This window comes from Lampris incognitus, chromosome 11 (genome assembly GCF_029633865.1).
Source record: "Lampris incognitus isolate fLamInc1 chromosome 11, fLamInc1.hap2, whole genome shotgun sequence".
Classification (NCBI taxonomy): Eukaryota; Metazoa; Chordata; class Actinopteri; order Lampriformes; family Lampridae; genus Lampris; species Lampris incognitus.
In genome coordinates this window covers 30,051,733-30,072,634 of record NC_079221.1, presented here as the reverse complement: position 1 = coordinate 30,072,634, position 20,902 = coordinate 30,051,733, and the positions used below count along the sequence as shown (strand labels likewise).

The 20,902-nt window shown below is 41.5% G+C and overlaps 1 protein-coding gene across 2 annotated transcripts in view; it reads left to right on the top strand.

Moving 5' to 3' along the window:
* The first annotated feature begins 353 nt into the window (after positions 1 to 353).
* Positions 354 to 20,902, top strand: part of si:dkeyp-118h9.7 (sacsin) — a 49,715-nt gene continuing 29,166 nt past the window's right edge. For both annotated transcript variants that reach the window (XR_008811010.1, XM_056289605.1), the window contains exon 1: positions 354 to 500. The gene's annotated coding sequence lies outside the window, so the exon portion shown is untranslated. The remainder of the gene's footprint in view (positions 501 to 20,902) is intronic.

Sequence of the window (20,902 nt, the reverse complement as noted above, 5' to 3'; positions counted from 1 at the left end):
GTCAGGAGCCGCCACTGAACTTTACCAACAATGGAAGCGATATATCTAAATCACGTAGGATATCGTGGATGATGCTGATCATATAACTGTATTTGTCAAGAGGCTTTTACCGGAGCTACGTAATGAATTAAAGCTAGTTCCAACTGGAAATTGCAATGAATGTACGTTTACTGGTCCGAGAGGCAATGACTCGGATGTTTTTAACCCATATTCACATATACAGAAAGCTTTCGATTCATATGAGAAATGAAACTGATCTCTGCTGGGGCGTAAGCAAACATGCGCCGCCGCGTTGTTTGGATATGAGGAAATCCACTGCTCAAGTTTCTTTTTAGCTCTGACATTGGGTGAAACGAAACTATCAACGGATAGTTGGGCTGGACAAGGCTTTATATAAAGGCTGCTGTCAGATCAGTTTGGATTTGGCAGCTCCTTTATCGAAACGACCACTCGACGCTCGTTCTGACATTATCATCTTCATCATCATCATCATGACGGAGGTAAATTTCCAGCTGAGCAATTACTAAAAATCAATGTCAACGCCTTAGTGTTAATCATGATTGGCTAATCAATAAATGTAAGGATAGCTTTCCCTAAAGTGATCCGAGGTTTCATCAGGGTTAGAAATTAATCGTTATTCAGCCCTAAGCTTTTTAAAGCTGATCGCCGAAAGTTTTGCTATTGGGCGGAAACGTTCTGAATGCAAGGAGATCTAACGCGGCTCTCGAGATTAACTCAGAAATGGACTGATTGACATAGTAAAAAAAAAAGAAAAGAGGTTGTATTCAAATGTTGGCTATTATACATGAAGGAACCTCATAGAATAATGTATCGTAATATATAATTTGTAATTTATTTCAGCGAAACTAGGAGACTTGTGAATGTTAACCAAAGAGTCACTGATTTAAAAGTCCGTCTGGAAATCGGTGCGGTTTGCCTATGAATAAAACATCGTTTAAAGCGTCGAAGCCATTGTTCGTAATGTTTCTCAGGTTATTGTAAATTATTATTATAGCAAATTTCATGTTTAGTAAAACCGTTGTGAATGTTGGCCAGTTGGCGAAATTGACTTTAATTTTTTTTAAAAAAGAAGTTCTTTTTCAATGAATCAAGTTGCATTTTATATAGCGCTTTTCTCGCTGCAACAGCCACTCAAAGCGCTTTACATTTTTAAGTGTTAACATTTAAAAAATAGCGGCTATAGACACAAATAAGTGTCAGAAATGTTTACGTGTAGAGGAAATCAAGATAGCATGTTGGCCATTTGTGTTACTGGTTAGAAAAAAACAACAACAAAAAAACAGTATGAGGTTTCCGACCTGAAAAAGGAAAAAGCTGTCAGGTCATTTTGGGCGTCAGCACCGACTGGTGGTCAACATTTGGAACTGGTTCCTTTGTACCGTCAACACGCAAAAAGGATTGCCATACTGTAATTGTGTATCCATTTAATATGCATAAAATTCAGTATATTTCTGTGAAAAAAATATTAGTCAGCGAGTCACAAGTTTCTCTACTACTACTAATTTCGGCTGCTCCTCTATATATAACTGATTGCTTATGGCATATATATATATATATATATATATACTAGAAGAACCCCGCTACAATGTAGCGGTTTGGTTATCCACCCGTCTAAATCTCCCTCCTCTTCATCTTGCCAGCAAACCGCCTTCCCCCTGCCCCTAAACCCCCCCTCACTCCAACTCCCTCCCCCCAAATGCTCAGAATCATCTGAAATGCCGAGAAAAGTGGTTTTTAGCCATTTTCAGAAAATGCATATTTTGCATAAATATGCATAATTATTATAATTATTTTAATTTTCTGCTATTTTTCTGGTCCTCTCTGGAACAATACCTACCACCTCCAAAAAAATTAGGATCATAAGTGCATTTTTGCAAAAATACATATATTTTGCATAATGCCAAAACATTTCCTAAGTCCCAGAAATTTCTTTTATATAGGTGAAAAAATCAAAGATGCTCAGAATCATCTGAAATGCCGAGAAAAGTAGTTTTTAGCCATTTTTAGAAAAATGCATATTTTGCATATTTATGCATAATTATGCATAATTTTAATTTACTGGGATTTTTCCCTTACTCTCTGGAACGATACCTACTACCTCTAAAAAGAATTAGGATCATAAATGCTTTAGTTTTCGGTCCCGCTATCAACACTTAAGTAAACTAACACACACACACACACACACACACACTAACACCACACACACATACACATTACGAAAATATAGAAGAACCCCACTACAGTGTAGCGGTTTGGTTATCCACCCGTCTAAATCTCCCTCTTCATCCTGCCAGCTAACCGCCTTCCCCCTGGCCCTAACCCCCCCCCCCCACTCCAACTCCCTCCCCCCAAATGCTCAGAATCATCTGAAATGCCGAGAAAAGTGGTTTTTAGCCATTTTTAGAAAATGCATATTTTGCATAATTATGCATAATTATTATAATTTTCTGCTATTTTTCTGGTCCTCTCTGGAAGAAACCTACCACCTCCCAAAAAAATTAAGATCATAAGTGCATTTTTGCAAAAATGCATATATTTTGCATAATGCCAAAACATTTCTAAGTCCCAGAAATTTTTTTTTATATACAGTGCATCTGGAAAGTATTCACACCCCTTCACTTTCCCCACCTTTTGTTATGTTACAGCCTTATTCCAAAATGGATTAAATTCCTTTTTTTCTCATCAATCTATACACAATACCCCATAATGACAAAGTGAAAAAAGTTTTGTAGAAATGTTTGCAAATTTATTAAAAATAAAAAACTGAAATATTGCATGTACATAAGTATTCACACCCTTTGCTATGACACTCAAAATTGAGCTCAGGTTCATCCTGTTTCCACTGATCATCCTTGAGATGTTTCTACATCTTGATTGGAGTCCACCTGTAGTAAATTCAATGGATTGGACATGATTTGGAAAGGGTCACACCTGTCTATTTAAAGTCCAAATGTTGACAGTGCATGTCAGAGCAGAAACCAAGCCATGAAGTCAAAGGACTTGTCTGTGGACCTCCGAGACAGGATTGTATCGAGGCACAGATCTGGGGAAGGGTACAAAAAAATGTCTACAGCTTTGAAGGTCCCGAAGAGCACAGTGGTCTCCATCATTCGTAAATGGAAGAAGTTTGGATCCACCAGGGCTCTTCCTAGAGCTGGCCGCCCAGCCAAACTGAGCAATCGGGGAAGAAGGGCCTTGGTCAGGGAGGTGACCAAGAACCCGATGGTCACTGACAGAGCTCCAGCATTCCTCTGTGGAGATAGGAGAACCTTCCAGAAGGACAACCATCTCTGCAGCACTCCACCAATCAGGCCTTTATGGTAGAGTGGCCAGACGGAAGCCTCTGCTCAGTAAAAGGCACATGACAGCCCGCTTGGGGTTTGCCAGAAAGCACCTAAAGGACTCTCAGACCATGAGAAACAAGATTCTCTGGTCTGATGAAACCAAGATTGAACTCTTTGGCCTGAATGCCAAACGTCACGTCTGGAGGAAAGCAGGCACCTCTCATCACCTTGCTAATACCGTCCCTACAGTGAAGCATGGTGGTGGCAGCATCATGCTGTGGGGATGTTTTTCAGCGGCAGGAACTGGGAGACTAGTCAGGATCGAGGGAAAGATGAATGGAGCAAAGTACAGAGATATCCTTGATGAAAACCTGCTCCAGAGCGCTCAGGAGCTCAGACTGGGGCGCAGGTTTACCTTTCAACACGACAACGACCCTGAGCACACAGCCAAGACAATGAAGGAGTGGCTTCGGGACAAGTCTGTGAATGTCCTTGAGTGGCCCGGCCAGAGCCCAGACTTGAACCCCATTGAACATCTCTGGAAAGACCTGAAAATAGCTGTGCAGCGACGCTCCCCATCTAACCTTACAGAGCTCGAGAGGATCTGCAGAGAAGAATGGGAGAAATACCCCAAATATAGGTGTGCCAAGCTTGTAGCTTCATACCCAAGAAGACTTGAGGCTGTAATCGCTGCCAAGGGTGCCTCAACCAAGTACTGAGTAAAGGGTATGAATACTTATCTACATGCAATATTTCAGTTGTTTATTTTTAATAAATTTGCAAAAATTTCTACAAAACCCTTTTCGCTTTGCCATCATGGGGTATTGTATGTAGATTGATGAGAAAAAAAAGGGATTTAATCCATTTTGGAATAAGGCTGTAACATAACAAAATGTGGGGAAAGTGGTGTGAATACTTTCCGGATGCACTGTAGGTGAAAAAATCAAAGATGCTCAGAATCATCTGAAATGCCAAGAAAAGTGGTTTTTAGCCATTTTTAGAAAAATGCATATTTTGCATATTTATGCATAATTATGCATAATTTTAATTTTCTGGAATTTTTCCCGTACTCTCTGGAACAGTATCTACCACCTCCAAAAAGAATTAGGATCATAAGTGCTTTAGTTTTCGGTCCTGCTATCTACACTAACACCACACACACATTCCGAAAAAAAAAAAAATATATATATATTATACACGGCACGGTGGTGCAGTGGTTAGCACAGTCGCCTCACAGCAAGAAGGTCCTGGGTTCGAGCCCCAGCTAGTCCAACCTGGACTACCCAGGGCTCATCCACACACAATTTGACCCCCAGGGTCATCCTGTGTGTTGAGTTTGCATGTTCTTCCCGTGTCTGCGTGGGTTTCCTCCGGGGTCTCCAGTTTCCTTCCACAGCCCAAAAACATGTAAGTCAGGTGAATTGGCCATACTAAATTGTCCCTAGGTATGAATGTGTGTGTGTGTGTGTCTGTGTGTGTGTGTGTGTGTGTGTGTGTGTGTGTGTGTGTGTGTGTGTGTGTGTGTGTGTGTGTGTGTCGGCCCTGTGATGGCCTGGCGGCCTGTCCAGGGTGTCTCCCCGCCTGCCGCCCAATGACTGCTGGGATATGGTCCAGCAACCCTGCGACCCTGAGAGCAGGATAAGTGGTTCAGCTAATGGATGGATATATTATACAGCTAGACATGTATATTGTGAAAATTAAATAAGGTATGGAAGAATTCTTCATTGAATTTGTTTCCTCAAAAGAGAGGATGTGAGTGGTGGCCAGTAAGTCACTGAATGGAGTTTGTAATCTGAGATTATAACTTGTCATCTAAGGTTAAAAAAATATATGTAATATGTTAAGTGTTAAGTCTTTCATCCTCTTTCAAAGCCATATATGTAATTTATGTAGGTTTTACAGAATTCAAGTTATTTTTGAAACATATTCAGGATTAAGTACTGTATGTGTGAACTGAGCATTAATCAAACCTACCTCCATTTGCTTTAAGGGGTAGGTTGAACCGTCCACCCCCAACCCCACCCCTGGATTAGATTACGCCAAGCAATCTAATCCAGAAAGGGCCACTGTGGAGGCAGGTTTTCATTCCAACCAAGCGGTTACACGCCTATGTCTGCTAACCTGGGTGTCATGATTGATGACTAACTAACTTTTAAGGTTTACATGGCCTCAGTTGCTCGGTTGTGCCGATTTGCCCTGTACACCATCAAAAAAATTAGACCCTAGCTGTCTGAGCATGCAGCACAACTCCTAGTACATGCTCTTGTAATATCACGCATTGACTACTGCAACTCCTTACTGGCAGATCTCCCTGAACGCACTTTCATCCATTATCCATCCATTATCCAAACTGCTTATCCTGTTCTCAGGATCGCGGGGATGCTGGAGCCTATCCCAGCAGTCATTGGGCATCAGGAGGGGACACACACACACACACACACACACACACACACACACACACACACACACACACACACACACACTCACACCTAGGGACTCTCTCCCTCTCTCTCTCTCTCTCTCTCTCTCTCTCTCTCTCTCTCTCTCTCTCTCTATATATATATATATATAAAATCCAGTGAGTCAAGTAAATTCTTTAATGGACAGTACAAGCCTGTTGACAGCTTGATAACTGCTTATGGCATGAAACAGGCTTGTACTGTCCATTAAAGAATTTACTTGACTCACTGGATTATTTTGCTCCTTATTTGTTGAGCACATTCCCTACCGTTGAGTGTTTTATTTAACAAAATTATATCCATCCATCCATTAGCTGAACCGCTTATCCTGCTCTCAGGATCGTGGGGATGCTGGAGTCTATCCCAGCAGTCATTGGGCAGCAGGTGGGGAGACACCCTGGACAGGCCACCAGGCCATCATAGGGCCGACATACACAAACCTTCATACCTAGGGACAATTTCGTACGGCCAATTCACCTGATTTACATGTCTGTGGACTGTGGGAGGAAACGGGAGCCCCCGGAGGAAACCCACGCAGACATGGGGAGAACGGGGCTCCAACCCAGGACAGGACCTTCTTGCTGTGAGGTGACCACGCTAACCACTGTGCCACCGTGCCACCCACAAAGTTTATATATATATATATTTGTTAAAAGAAACACCCAACGGTAGGGATAGTGCTCAACAAATAAGGAGCATAATAATCCAGTTAGTCAAGTAAATTCTCTATGAGACAGTACACGCCTGTTTCATGCTATAAGCAGTCATCAGCTGGTGACTGCTTATAGCATGAAATAGGCTTGTACTGTCTCACAGAGAATTTACTTGACTAATGGATTTTATATATATATATACACACACACACACATATATATATATACATACATACACACACACACACACACATATATATATATATATATATATATATATATATATATATATATATATATATATATATATATATAACGTTTTTCCCCCGAAACCGTCAATGTTGTTGTTATAAGTGCTCAACTAATGAGGAGCAGAATATCAATACAGATGCAGGAAAAAAAATTATATATGTATATATATATATATTCTTTTATATATATAAAGCAAGAGTGTATGTTTGTATGTTTGCTTAAAACTCCAGAAATACTCATTGTAGAACAAAAAGAAAGGTATCCTTAGAATCAGCACTTTCCAAGGATTGCACAGACTGAAAAATATTTCAAAACCAAGTAAAAATTTTGATTTATTTGTGAAATTGAATTTATTTTGCTCGCGCTGCTTCTTCTTCTTCTGTCCCCTTACAGCAGTCCCTCTCCGCCATCCATTGTCTCACGGTGCCACCGAGTGGCGATGGAGTGTAGTGTCCACAAACAAAACATCTCCCCCATCACTCGCGGAAATACTATGTCATTATGACTGAACTTAGTCTAAGCGGCTTTAAACATTTTCCATCTGGAGAAGCAAGGAAAAAAACGTGACCTCCAGATGGACCACATACAACTTCTAAAAGACAAAAACCAAAAAAAAAAGAAATTGAAATACTGGAGCACAATTTGGTGGGTTTGTAAAATGACAGGTTAGGCTTCTTAGAGTGTGAAATTGCAATTGGTGATGGGGGACATTTGATTGTTGATGTTTACCATAAACCAACACAGACTTTTAAAACGATTGGAGCAAATGTTTCTGCTCCATGTTTCTCACACGACCAGTTGTATGCAGCTGCCTCCAGAACTGGAAGTGCAGAAAAGCTTTCTATCCTAGCACCAAATAGTAAGACACACAACGTGGTTTACCCTGAGGCTCTTGAGCACTAAGCAATTAATACACACATTGACAAAGAAGCTTGATGAATGGATTGAAAATTATGACATTTGGTAATTTTCCGTAATAACGGTCATTTATTCGACATTCGTTTATCACATGTATCCCATCATAAATTATCCTATATTTCATTATTGCGTTTATCATAAAGATCAGATTGTGTTGGTTGTTTTGGTGAGAACATTCTCCCCGGGCAACGCCGGGTACTTCTGCTAGTATATATATATATATATATATATATATATATATATATATATATATATATATATATATATATATATATATATATATATATATATATATATGTGTGTGTGTGTGTGTGTGTGTGTGTGTGTGTGTGTGTGTGTGTGTGTGTGTATGTGTACATATATATATATATATATACACACACACACACACACACACACACGTACTTATTTTTTTCCATCATACCTGGGAGTGTTTGGTTTCAGTTTGCCAGAAAATCCAACACGTTTATTTTGGCAGGCTGCGACATCTTACAGGATTTAGACTGTTGTGGTTGGGGAGGCTTTCCCACATCCCTCTCCATCCTGTTTTGGTGTGCAGCTGGACTGGTGCATCTTGTACTGTTGCCTTCAGCTTCATTGGCTGGCTGAGCTGAGCAGATACTAGGCAGGGTGTCGGGGTTAGTAGCCTGTGGCCTATGAAGACAGTAGTCTCCCTGGCATTAAAGACACTGCTTCCAGGTCTATTGCATACACTTTCAAACTTCTGCAAATGATCCAGAATGCAGCAGCATATCTGGTCTTCAACCAACCCAAAACAGCATGTCACTCCACTGTTCATATCCCTCCACTGGCTCCCAGTAGCTGCCCATATCAAATTCAAAACCTTGATGTTCGCTTACAAAACAGCAACTAAAACAGCTCCCGTCTACCTGAACTCTCTCCTTCAGGTCTACGCTCAGTCCCGCTTACTACGCTCTGCCAATGAAAGGCGCCTGGCACTTCCGCCACAACGGGGCCTTAAGTCACTAACCATACTCTTCTCTTCTGTAGTTCCTTGCTGGTGGAACGAGTTCCTAAACTCCATTCGATCTACTGAGTCCCTCTCCATCTTTAAGAAGGAGCTAAAGACCCAGCTCTTTCACGAACACCTCCACACCTGATAGTATTACTAAAAATACAAAACAAAAAAAAACGTTTTTATGCACCCTATGCATTGCCTTTGTGCACTGCCTGTTGATACCCATGTCTTATCAGACTTGAACCTAAGTTTTTTGCACTTACTTGTGTTGTTCTCTCCTGACTAGGTCTTTGCTTGTGTTTTATTAACTCTCAGATGTACATCGCTTGGATAAAAATGTCTGCTAAATGAAACTGTAAGGTCCTCAGCGAAGACGCTACTAGTTGATAAGTGGAATCAGGTGTGTAACGTCTTGATGGGAACAAAAGTCTGTACCCACAATGGCCCTTTCTGGAGCCGTTGGGAGTGAGGTGGCGAGGATGTACAGGGGATGGATGCAGAGCGGAGGTTTTGATTGATAAAGGAAAGAAGAGGAAAATGAAACAATAGGTTAGTTGTGGTATCAACTTTCTCTCTACCTAGGTTTTGGGATCAATTACAGAAGATTAAATGATTTTGAGTTTGGATTTGCAGACATCTGGACTTGTGAGAGAAGTGAAATATACAAGAATTTTGGGAGACGGAAATCTGCTAATAGGGTGTAATAGTGAAGTACAGATGAAGAAGGCAAAGAAACTGAACAATGTTGGAAAAGTCAGAAATGTCTAAAGTGGTTAAAGTGGGATAACAGAGGTTCAATGGCTGCAAGGGTGTGATATTTGGAGCACCCCTTGGTGTTATTATGTAGGATCTTGTTGAGAACTTGCCAGCACGTAACAGTGCAGTTAAGAGTGCTAAAAGAGTGACGAGGAGTTGAGAAAAAGGAAACAGACAGTTCTGGTAGAGTTCAACATAAAGGATATCCCAAGAGACCTATATTTTGAATTTGTAAAATATAGTGTAAGGGAATATATACCGAACCTACGAGGTGTTTCAACTGCCAAGAATTTGGTCAACCTCTCTTTCCTGTATGCATAGGAAAGAGAAGATGTGCTAGGTGTGGTGGAGAACACGAATATGCAAAGTGTGGAGGAGTACAACCAAAATGATGTAACTGTGGAGGTAAAAGTGTTGCGTATTGAGGTTGTGAAGTATTGAAACATGAAGCAGAAGTCCAACAGATAAGAGTAAAAGAAAAAGTTTATTATGCAGAAACAGTTAAGCTGGCTGCTCAGGAAAAGCAGTTTGTGAAAAAGGCCACAATAAAGGACAAATGGCAATGGATGTAGAGCAGAATGATTAAATAAGGATGTGGGCAAAGAAAAAGAAGTTGGTGACCTTTATAGCAGGAGTGATAAATGCAACATCTGAGTTTAAGTCTGAAACTGAAAGGATTCAAATAATTTTCAAAGCAGCAGTGCAGCATGTTGATATGATAGTCTTGAAATGGGAGGAAGAGACAATCTCAGTATACAGGCAAGCCAAGAATCATGTATTGATTGACACTAATGACAATTTTAATACTTCAGTGGAATACAAGAACTTTGATAGTCAATGCACAGGAGTTTAAGAAATTCATAGATAGTAGGAGGGAGAAACAAGACATTCTATGTATTCAAGAACCATGGCTGAAACCCAGTTTGGATTTTATAATTTATTGATATGTAGCAATTAGGCAAGATAGGAAAGAAGGAGGAAGAGGGAGTTGTGCCACTTTTGTTAAACAAGGGATTCCCTATCGAGCACTGGGCACGGGAAAATAAATGGAGTATGTGGTAGTGGAAGTGTGGGTTGGAAGAAAGGAGTTAGTGGTGGTGAATTATTGTAATCCATGTATGAGAATATAATTGAACAAACTCGAAGAAATAGAAGGGCAAGGTAGAACAAGCATTGTATGGTATGGGGATTTCAATGCACATAATACATTATGGGGGAGTGAAAATAATGGTAATGGTCAAGCCATAGAAAACTTGTTAGATGAAAGAATCTAGTGTGATTAAATTATGGAAGTAAAACAAGGATAGATGGCAATACAGGAAAGAAGTCTATACTTGACCTTACATTGGTTTCTAATACTACTGCTCCATATGTGATTGGAAAGCATATCAAAAAGGAACCACAAGTAGTGACCACTATCCAATCCTTTGTAAAATAAACATCCATGCATCAGTGGCTGGAGTAGACTGGGGTGGAAAATAGGTCTTTGGGAAAGCTAACCAGGAGAGGTTTAAGAAAGAGTGATGGTTATCTAAAACAGATTAATGGTAATACGTCTACAGAAAAGTTTGTTAATAAAATAACAGATGGTATCAGAACAGCTGCTCTGAGATCTGTCCCTAAAAGTAATGGAGAAACAAGAAGGAAAAGCAGTACCATGGGGGGGGGGGGGGCAAGAAATGTAAAGAGGCTGTGAGAAACAGAAACAGGGCACGTAAACTAATAAAAAGAACTCACAATTTTCAACATATGGTACAGTTACAAAAAGTTCAGGCACTAGTAAGGAAGAAAATAAGGCAAGCAAAAAGGACATATTGGAGAAAGTTTTGTGGCACAATTGGGAACACAACTCTAGTAGGAGAAGTGTGGGGGGTGATTAGAAAGATGGGAGGTGACAGAAGGGAGTGGAGTTATTCTGTGTTAACAAATGAAAATGAAATGGCAGCATAGTTCTAATTCTTTGTGGAGGGAAGGAGAGGCAGAGAGAAAACTGAAAATATGGAGGCCTTACTGAAGGGGAGCACTGAAGAGGTACTGAGTGTAGCATTTACTATGGGAGAGTTAAAAAGCACTTGCTAAAGTTGGGATGACTGCACCAGGAATGGATAAAATGTGCTATATTATGTTAAAACATATAAGTACATAAAGATCGAATAAATTATTATTATAGGTGGCATGGTGGTGCAGTGGTTAGCGCGGTCATCTCACAGCAAGAAGGTCCTAGGTTTGAGCCCTGGGGTAGTCTAACCTTAGGGGTCATCTCGGGTCGTCCTCTGTGTGGAGTTTCCATGTTCCATGGGTTTCCTCCGGGTGCTCCGGTTTCCTCCCACAGTCCAAAGACATGTAGGTCAGGTGAATCGGCTATACTAAATTTTCCCTAGATGTGAATGTGTGTGTGTGTTGGCCCTGTGATGGACTGGCGGCCTGTTCAAGGTGTCTCCCTGCCTGCTGCCAAATGACTGCTGGGACAGGCTCCAGCATCCCCGCGACCCTGAGAGCAGGATAAGTGGTTTGGATAATGGATGGACTGTTGGATTAATATTATATAATTAAGTGTGGGAGGAAGGTCGAATACGCCCATTTCACGCTGTAGCCATCTTGGATTTAAAAAAACCAATTGGTGGGAACTTAGCCACGCCCCCTTCTTACTCAATCGGAAATCAATGCAGCCGGGGCCAGCAGCAAATATGGTTTGGACTACCAACCTCGAGCACCTACCGTCATTTACCACAATATGAAAACTAAGCTGGATCTTTTCTTTTTCGAGTACTTTCTGCCTCTCCTGTGCCAGTGAGGAGAGACACACACACAGGGCTGTATTCAAAGAAGCTGTTTAATCACAATAAAATAAAAAATAAGATACATTTCATTTTTATACTGTACATTCAATATTTATACATTGGATTGTCCCATCTACAATATTTTCATTCTTTGTCCTTTAACTTTAACAAAACTGTTGGTTCATTTTAAACTAAAATATGTTTGGTAAACTGTCATTCTGTTGTAGCAATAAACTGGAACTTGCTACCAACTCAAATCATCAATTGTTTACTGAACTAAGATAGTGATTGCTCATCTCAAGGTGTGGGCTAAAAAATGGGACTTTACTGAAATGAAGTTAAATATGTTTCAATCTATCTAAGGTTTGTGTGCACTATTTTCTTGTCAGCTGAATTTAACAAAGGTTTAAAACAGTGGTCCCTGAAATTTTTTTAGGAAAGCACACACAGTCCACAGTTGGTTGACTGTTCCACTTAGTGAAAGGGGTATGACTCCATCAAAAATATGGTACTCCTTTATGCGTCTTATTGACCGTTCGATGTGTATTCTCAAGCCAGCAATACTGTGTGTCTGTGAGCTCATCACAGCTAAACTGTCCACTTGGGCCTAAAAATACAGGGATGACAAGTTTTACATCTATTTCATCGAGCAGGTCTTTGATAAGGAAGCCCTTATCGGCCATGACCTCATCACCTGACTCTAAGAGGTCCAGAACACCTGACCTCTTAGTTATCTCCTCATCAGAAATACATCCTGTGTATAGATTACTTACCAGGCTAACTGACCCTGAGGGAGTGATCCCAATTAGGGATTTCAGTGTAGTGTTACTTTTATAATGGGAGTATGTCATGGTGTTCAAAACCTTCGAACTAGCTGTCTCGATGCGGATCTCTGTGCAATCTAGTATCACTCTTGTGTTTGGGTAGAATTCCCTGAATACTGGTGGCATTAGCTCGTCTACTGCTGCTCTACTAGGCCATATTGGGAGGGTCCCTAACATAAAGAGCAAATAGTTGGCCCACGTCGTACAGTTCCTGCTGACTGTGGCCGGCGACACATTGAATCGTACAGATAAATTCAGAGCAAAAAAGCCCTGCCTCACACGGCACAAGAACAGGAAAAACTGATCAATCAGCGATAAATGCTCTGCATGGAAGCCAGACACAGAAATGTGTTCTAGGTTATGGCTGTTCGTTTGCATTTGAGTCCATCGCACCATGGACTCTGCAGTAGGCTGTAAAGCTAGGAAAAGTGCTTTGAGGGTGTGGTAATCCTTAAAACCAGTGTAAAACCTGATCAGATTGGGCGCACACTGGAAGCGTTCTAGACCAAAACGCTCACTTTTCAGCTTTTTATTTTCGTCCTCCAGGAAAGCGATGCGTTTCTTTACTGCGTCAAGCTGGTCTTCCACAGAAAGGGGCTTCACGTCGTAGTCATGATCAGGTAGAGTCGCCCAAACCTCACTGGACACATGAGGGTATGTCATACATGTGGGAGGCAATATAAATCCACACATTTTCTTGTTATCAAGATGATGTGTCAGAACAGAGCTATCCACTATTGAAAGATTAGTGAATATATATATATATATATATATATATGTATATATACAGTGCATCTGGAAAGTATTCACAGCCCTTCACTTTCCCCACATTTTGTTATGTTACAGCCTTATTCCAAAATGGATTAAATTCCTTTTTTTTCTCATCAATCTACACACAATACCCCATAATGACACAGTGAAAAAGGTTTTGTAGAAATTTTTGCAAATGTATTAAAAATAGAATACTGAAATATTGCATGTACATAAGTATTCACACCCTTTACTCAGTACTTGGTTGAGGCACCTTTGGCAGCGATTACAGCCTCAAGTCTTCTTGGGTATGAAGCTACAAGCTTGGCACACCTATATTTGGGGTATTTCTCCCATTCTTCTCTGCAGATCCTCTCGAGCTCTGTAAGGTTAGATGGGGAGCGTCACTGCACAGCTATTTTCAGGTCTTTCCAGAGATGTTCAATGGGGTTCAAGTCTGGGCTCTGGCTGGGCCACTCAAGGACATTCACAGACTAGTCCCGAAGCCACTCCTTCATGTCTTGGCTGTGTGCTCAGGGTCGTTGTCATGTTGAAAGGTAAACCTTCGCCCCAGTCTGAGGTCCTGAGCGCTCTGGAGCAGGTTTTCATCAAGGATCTCTCTGTACTTTGCTCCATTCATCTTTCCCTCGATCCTGACTAGTCTCCCAGTTCCTGCCACTGAAGAACATCCCCACAGCATGATGCTGCCACCACCATGCTTCACTGTAGGGATGGTATTAGCAAGGTGATGAGAGGTGCCTGGTTTCCTCCAGACGTGACGTTTGACATTCAGGCCAAAGAGTTCAATCTTGGTTTCATCAGACCAGAGAATCTTGTTTCTCATGATCTGAGAGTCCTTTAGGTGCTTTCTGGCAAACTCCAAGTGGGCTGTCATGTGCCTTTTAGTGAGCAGAGGCTTCCGTCTGGCCACTCTACCATAAAGGCCTGATTGGTGGAGTGCTGCAGAGATGGTTGTCCTTCTGGAAGGTTCTCCCATCTCCACAGAGGAACGCTGGAGCTCTGTCAGAGTGACCATCGGGTTCTTGGTCACCTCCCTGACCAAGGCCCTTCTCCCCCGATTGCTCAGTTTGGCTGGGCCGCCAGCTCTAGGAAGAGTCCTGGTGGATCCAAACTTCTTCCAGTTACGAATGATGGAGACCTCTGTGCTCTTCGGGACCTTCAAAGCCGTAGAAATTTTTTTGTACCCTTCCCCAGATCTGTGCCTCGATACAATCCTGTCTCGGAGGTCCACAGACAATTCCTTTGACTTCATGGCTTGGTTTCTGCTCTGACATGCACTGTCAACAGTGGGACCTTATATAGACAGGTGTGCGCCTTTCCAAATCATGTCCGATCAAGTGAATTTACTACAGGTGGACTCCAATCAAGATGTAGAAACATCTCAAGGATGATCAGTGGAAACAGGATGAACCTGAGCTCAATTTTGAGTGTCATAGCAAAGGGTGTGAATACTTAAGTACATGCAATATTTCAGTTTTTTATTTTTAATGAATTTGCAAAAATTTCTACAAAACCTTTTTCGCTTTGTCATTATGGGGTATTGTGTGTAGATTGATGAGGGGAAAAAGGAATTTAATCCATTTTGGAATAAGGCTGTAACATAACAAAATGTGGGGAAAGTGAAGGGGTGTGAATACTTTCCGGATGCACTGTATATATATATATATATATATATATATATATATATATATATATATATATATATATATATATATATATATATATATATACTATACAATGCAGTAATCTACATGTTTGAAAAATTGTATGGTACTGACAGTAACAACTCACCTATCTCCCTCATGTTCCTCTTCATGTTTCTCTTCATCTTCTTCCGCTATTAAGTCACCAACGCGACTACAAACAGGAGCAAACATTTTTCAGCGTCAAACTTCTGTCTCCCTTCTATGTTTTAGTCACAGTGAAACTGGCCACCCCAATATTATTTAACTGGCTGTACATGGTGCAACCTCTGCAGCTCAATGCATACAGTAACGTTAAATGTACATGCAACCTCTGCAGCTAAATGCATACAGTAGGCCTACATGTACATAATGTCTGTTGCAATAATAGCAGGAGGAGTAAACATTTAGCCATATGGCATCTAAATGTTGAATTTAGTTGTAAACATGAGTGCACAACTGTAAACGTTACTCACTCATCTGCTGACTCGGGTGTCACCTCCCCAGCAGGTTGACCACCACGAACAGGAACCCTAAAAATACAAGCTATTAATGGCAGGTATTATGTTTCATTTCATCAACATCCTAAAATCATTTTCATGACAACATCCAGCTAACGTTATTATAGCTCTGCATGACCTACCGTGATGTCTGTCTGCTAGTAAAGTTAGTAAACTTAGCTACCTCCTCGGCGTAGGTTGATTTGACCATGGGAAAATGGTCGGTAGAGTTCCGGGTTTCAGTTTTGTCAGCCCAAGAAACGTCTTGCGAAAACAGTCCTCGGTGAAGTGCTTTGAGCACACCCTGGTGTTGTCTGTGATCTATAATGACAAATGATATCTGACGTTACTGTCAGCAACATGTTAACTGTTATGGTTGTAGTTAGACCAGAAAGCTAGCTAACAACGTTGCTAGGGAGCTAGCTAGCTAGCTATCCAGCCAGCTAGCTAGGTAAAGGTGAAGGTATTGGTAGTTACCTGAAAATGTGGCCCTGTATCCCTCTTAATTTTCACCACCCATGCCTTACAGGTGTGCAGGCGTTTGGGGAAGCGGTGAAACTTCAAGGATTTATCTCTTTCCCTTCTTTGATAGGAGTTGCAGGATGGTACACAGCAGTACGACATGTTGCTTCCAGCAGTGTTTTCAATGAAGTAAGAAGGGGGCGTGGCTAAGTTCCCACCGCTTGTTTTTTTTAAATCCAAGATGGCCACGGCGTGAAATGGGCGTATACTGGCAAGTTGGAAGGAAATGGTTATTGTTCCTATAAGGAAACCAGGGAAAGATGCAAGTAAGCCATCAAATTATAGGCCAACTGCCTTAACATTGCACACATGTTAACTTATGGAATGAATGGTAAATGAAAGATTGATGTATTATTCAGAAAAACTACAGCTAATATCAGGTTGTCAAAGTGGATTTAGGAAAGGAGGGGGAAGTTTGGATTCATTGTTGTATCTAGAATGCACAGGTAAAAAAAAAACGGTGGCAGCAGTATTCTTTTGATTGTAGAAAAAGCTTATGATATGCTGTGGAAGGAGGGACTTTTAATTAAGATGCATTAAATGGGAATTAGAGGAAAAATATTTAATTTGACTTTTTGAATAGAGAGCTATTCAGGTAAAAGTTGGATCTGAAATGTCCAGAAAGTATGAGGTAGAAAACTGGACACCCCAAGGGAGTGTGGTAAGTCCTATACTGTTCTCACTTATGACAAATGACATCTTTGGAGCTGTGTCACTAGATATGGGGAGACCATTATTTGCAGATAATGGGGCTTTGTGGGGGAAAAGGGAGAAATTTGGATCGGGTAGTTAAAAACGGCAAGAAGGAGTAAACCAAGTTGAAATGTGGGGTAAGAAATTGGGATTTAAATTCTCAACCGAGAAAACAAAAGTAATGTTCTTTATGAGGAGGATCAGAGGAAATTTTCATTTTAAGCTGTATGGAAATAATATAGATATAGCGAAGATGTTTTGGTTCTTAAGAGCGTACTTTGACACCAGATTATCGTGGAAAGATGACATTAAAATATTGTGGATGAGTGTAAAAAAGTTATAAACGTGATGAGATGTCTGGTAGCGTTGGACTGGAACAGATATTGTAACCTTGAAATATATGTATATACATAGCTTTAATCAGTGGTGGGCTGTCAGGGCCTTCTGTTCTGGCCCTGTCAAAATCATAATTTGTTTTTCATAATTAATTTGAAGTGTGCCTGAAATGTGTGTCATTCAATTACTTGTTTTCTCGCGGGGCTGAGCAGGGATTTCCTATGTAATCTAAGTGCATCACAGCTCCTTGGACCAGCACTATATTGCTAGCCTTCTGTTGAAACCCAAAACTGCATACTGATTACAACTTTGAGTGACCGTATCATCAGCCAATCAGATTTTGATGTGTAGTACAGACCGCCCCAGGGCCCTGCGATGTGCTTGCCCCGGTGTCGTCACCAACTTTGAGCTTGAGTTTTTGGTGGGTTTTGCACGAAGCGCATTCACAGCTACTGACGGATCTTGTTGCTGATCTAGTTAATGTTGTTTTTTTTTTTTGTGAATGTGGGAGCATTGTCTGCATTTTTTTACATATTCTCCCAGACTAAATTACTGGATGAATATTGCGAGAGAAGGCTGCCACGAGTCTCTCAAATGAGGTGGAACTTAAACTCCAGCTTGGTAAGCACATTTTTCTTATTGAACTGAATAGTAGGGAGGTTAAGCGACTTTTGATTTCAAGCCATGATGCAAAGGTCCCCATTGGTATGGAAATACCTTAGGGCCATAGAAATAAATTTATCCAAAGACACAAGTGAGATCACATTTTGTATCTGAAATACATGCGTTTTTTTTTCAAAATGGCTGCCAACAATACACTAGAGCCCATATCGTGATTAGTAATATATAAAGGCCCTACAGTATTATCAGCCATTTTTACATCATGCACCTATGCAAAGCTGTCTTACCTGATAAGCTACTCGAAGGAGGTGCTGAGGAAGTGCATCACTGCTTGGTGGCATGTGGTCAAAGTCTCTTCCTTTGTGAAAGAAGAGGAAGAGTCGCGCAGCATCCTCAGTTGTGATGTTGTCCTTGGATACACCATAGAGCTTTATGACAAATCTCTGGAGCATGGGTGTGTGGGTTCTGAACACCTCAATGGTGGGGGTAGGGCCAGAGAGCAGCCGAACAGGTAAGGTGAGCTCAGGCAGGGACTGCCACACAGAACAGACTATCTTCTTGCCTTCTCCACATACTTGTTGTAAGACTTCTTCATGAGCACTTAGAGAGCAGCTACAGACACCTGATGCATGTATTGGGTTCAGCAGATGTGGTGAATACTAATGAAGGCCTGAGCTTTGCCACTAGTTGAGATACCACTACTGGTAAGAGCTGTGGTCCACCCGCTGCCATCCAGCCAGTCACCAGACACACTCCACAGCATCTTCTCTGTATGCATTGGCCCTAATATTACAAGGAAGGAGTCCTCGCCAAGCTCTGTCTGGGAGAACTTCCACTGAAATTTCTTGGCTAGTGTGAAGAGTGGTTGATAAGCTACCATGACTGGTGTCTGACCTGGATTTAGGTAGCCGATTGTTGGAGGACTTTCATAGCATGCCAAGCCATAGTGGGGCTGGTAGGGGAATCTGTGAACAGTGGCAGCATGTATGATTTGGATGGGGGGGGGGGGTGAAGTAGACTCTACGATGCTGGCATAATATGCAGCCCATGAGATCCATTCTCTGGCTTCGAGGTTCTCTTTCACAAGAAGGTTTCTGACTCTCTCCAGCCACTGGTAGCCTTCTTCGATGACATTGATGAGAGGACGGGAGGCTGGATGAGGATGACTGTTTGTATTCAGGACAGGAACATCCAAGACCTCATCAGTTGGCAGTGAAACATCCAGATCCATGGTCGTGTAGTGAGCTGGCAAGGATTTCACATGCTTCTTTCCCAACTCAGCTGGATCTAGGATGTCAGTGAGATTCTCAGTTTGTTGGCTGTCTGAAGAGAAGTGCTGCTGAATGCTGATGCATGTTCCATGGAGGACTGATATTGCTATTGTCGATGATGGGTTGTGGTCATTGTTATCAAAACCACCATTTGTGAAGACACCCTTGACTGCCTGAGGTGGGACCACCATTTGCTATGTCTATGCTGAATGCTTTCAAGTGGTCATATGACACACATATTCCTTGCTTATGCATGGCTTCCACCAGATATCTACTACCAGTTTGATGGTGTAGTGTCATTGCCAGATATAGCGAAGTTGGTGCTTCCCTCTCTTTTAAGTGATGAGGAACACTGCCAGGATTCTTGGATCTGCGTCGTAGGGAGTTGAAAATGATTTACTGCCCAATGGATGTTGCAGCCTCGGACTTCTCAGGTCCAGGAGGTGGCTGATTAATACCTGATCCATCAAGAAGCATGTGGAGCAACGATCTCAGCATGGGAGGGATAGAATCAGCTTCACATGTAGTTGAGAAGGAACCTGTAAAAGCATGCTTCATGGGGAGATACTCTTGCCGGAGGATTTTAGCTGCTTTGAAAATTATGTAGATACCAGTAGATGTGTTGCTTTTCATGCCAACAACAGCTTTGCTTAGGTCATCATCAAAAACAAGGGACCAGACACGATTCATTCGTACTGATCTGATGTCTGGAACCAGGCGTTCGATATCCTCCCTAAGGCGTGTAATGTTGCATTTGATGTTTGGAAAGCCCAGATCAGCAATGCGCTTGTCATAGAGGGCAGTCAAGTCAGACATTGCCAGTGATTCCCCTGAGCCATGACAATCTTTGATGAATTCAAGCAACTCATTGAGGACATGTGCTCTGATGACCCAAGTTGCATTACTTTCAGTCATGTCACATCCAACAGTTTCTGCTTTTCTATAGAGCCTTGTCCGGCATGCATGATGATAAACAGCATCAACAGCGACCATGTCACCATCAGCTAGTTGAGCCAATACATGCTTGTCACCCACCACCTGAGCACATGCTTTCACTTTTCTATCCAAGCCAAGGGTGGCAGCCCTCCTCAGTTCCTTTTTTTTGCCCACTTCACCACAGAAGAGACACAGTGTGTTGACTGGTTCACATAATTATGTTAAGGGTGTGGGTAAAGCCTGTGTGGTGGACTTGCCACTCGTGCATCGTGTTTTTACTGGGCTCACGGACTCTTCCTGCTTTTTTCGTTTTCTTGCTCTCTCAACTTTTTGATTGTCAATGGCATTCCTGCAGCTTTTGTGCCACACTACTGGATTCGACATCATCAGCTGCGCTACATCCTGAGTACCACCACCATTGCCACCACCACTAATGTCATCCACTACTATAAAATCAGGCAATAATTCCTTCAGCTCCTGAATGTTATCTGTAACTTCTTTGTAACATGCATAAAGTCTTTCAGGATTGTTTCAGTTTTACAGATGATGAGGGATCTAAAGCTTTTTCATTGCTTTTCTGTAGGCTGGATTGACATATGAAGCATAAACTCCAGTTACGAGTTTCCATGATGGCAACATCTAAG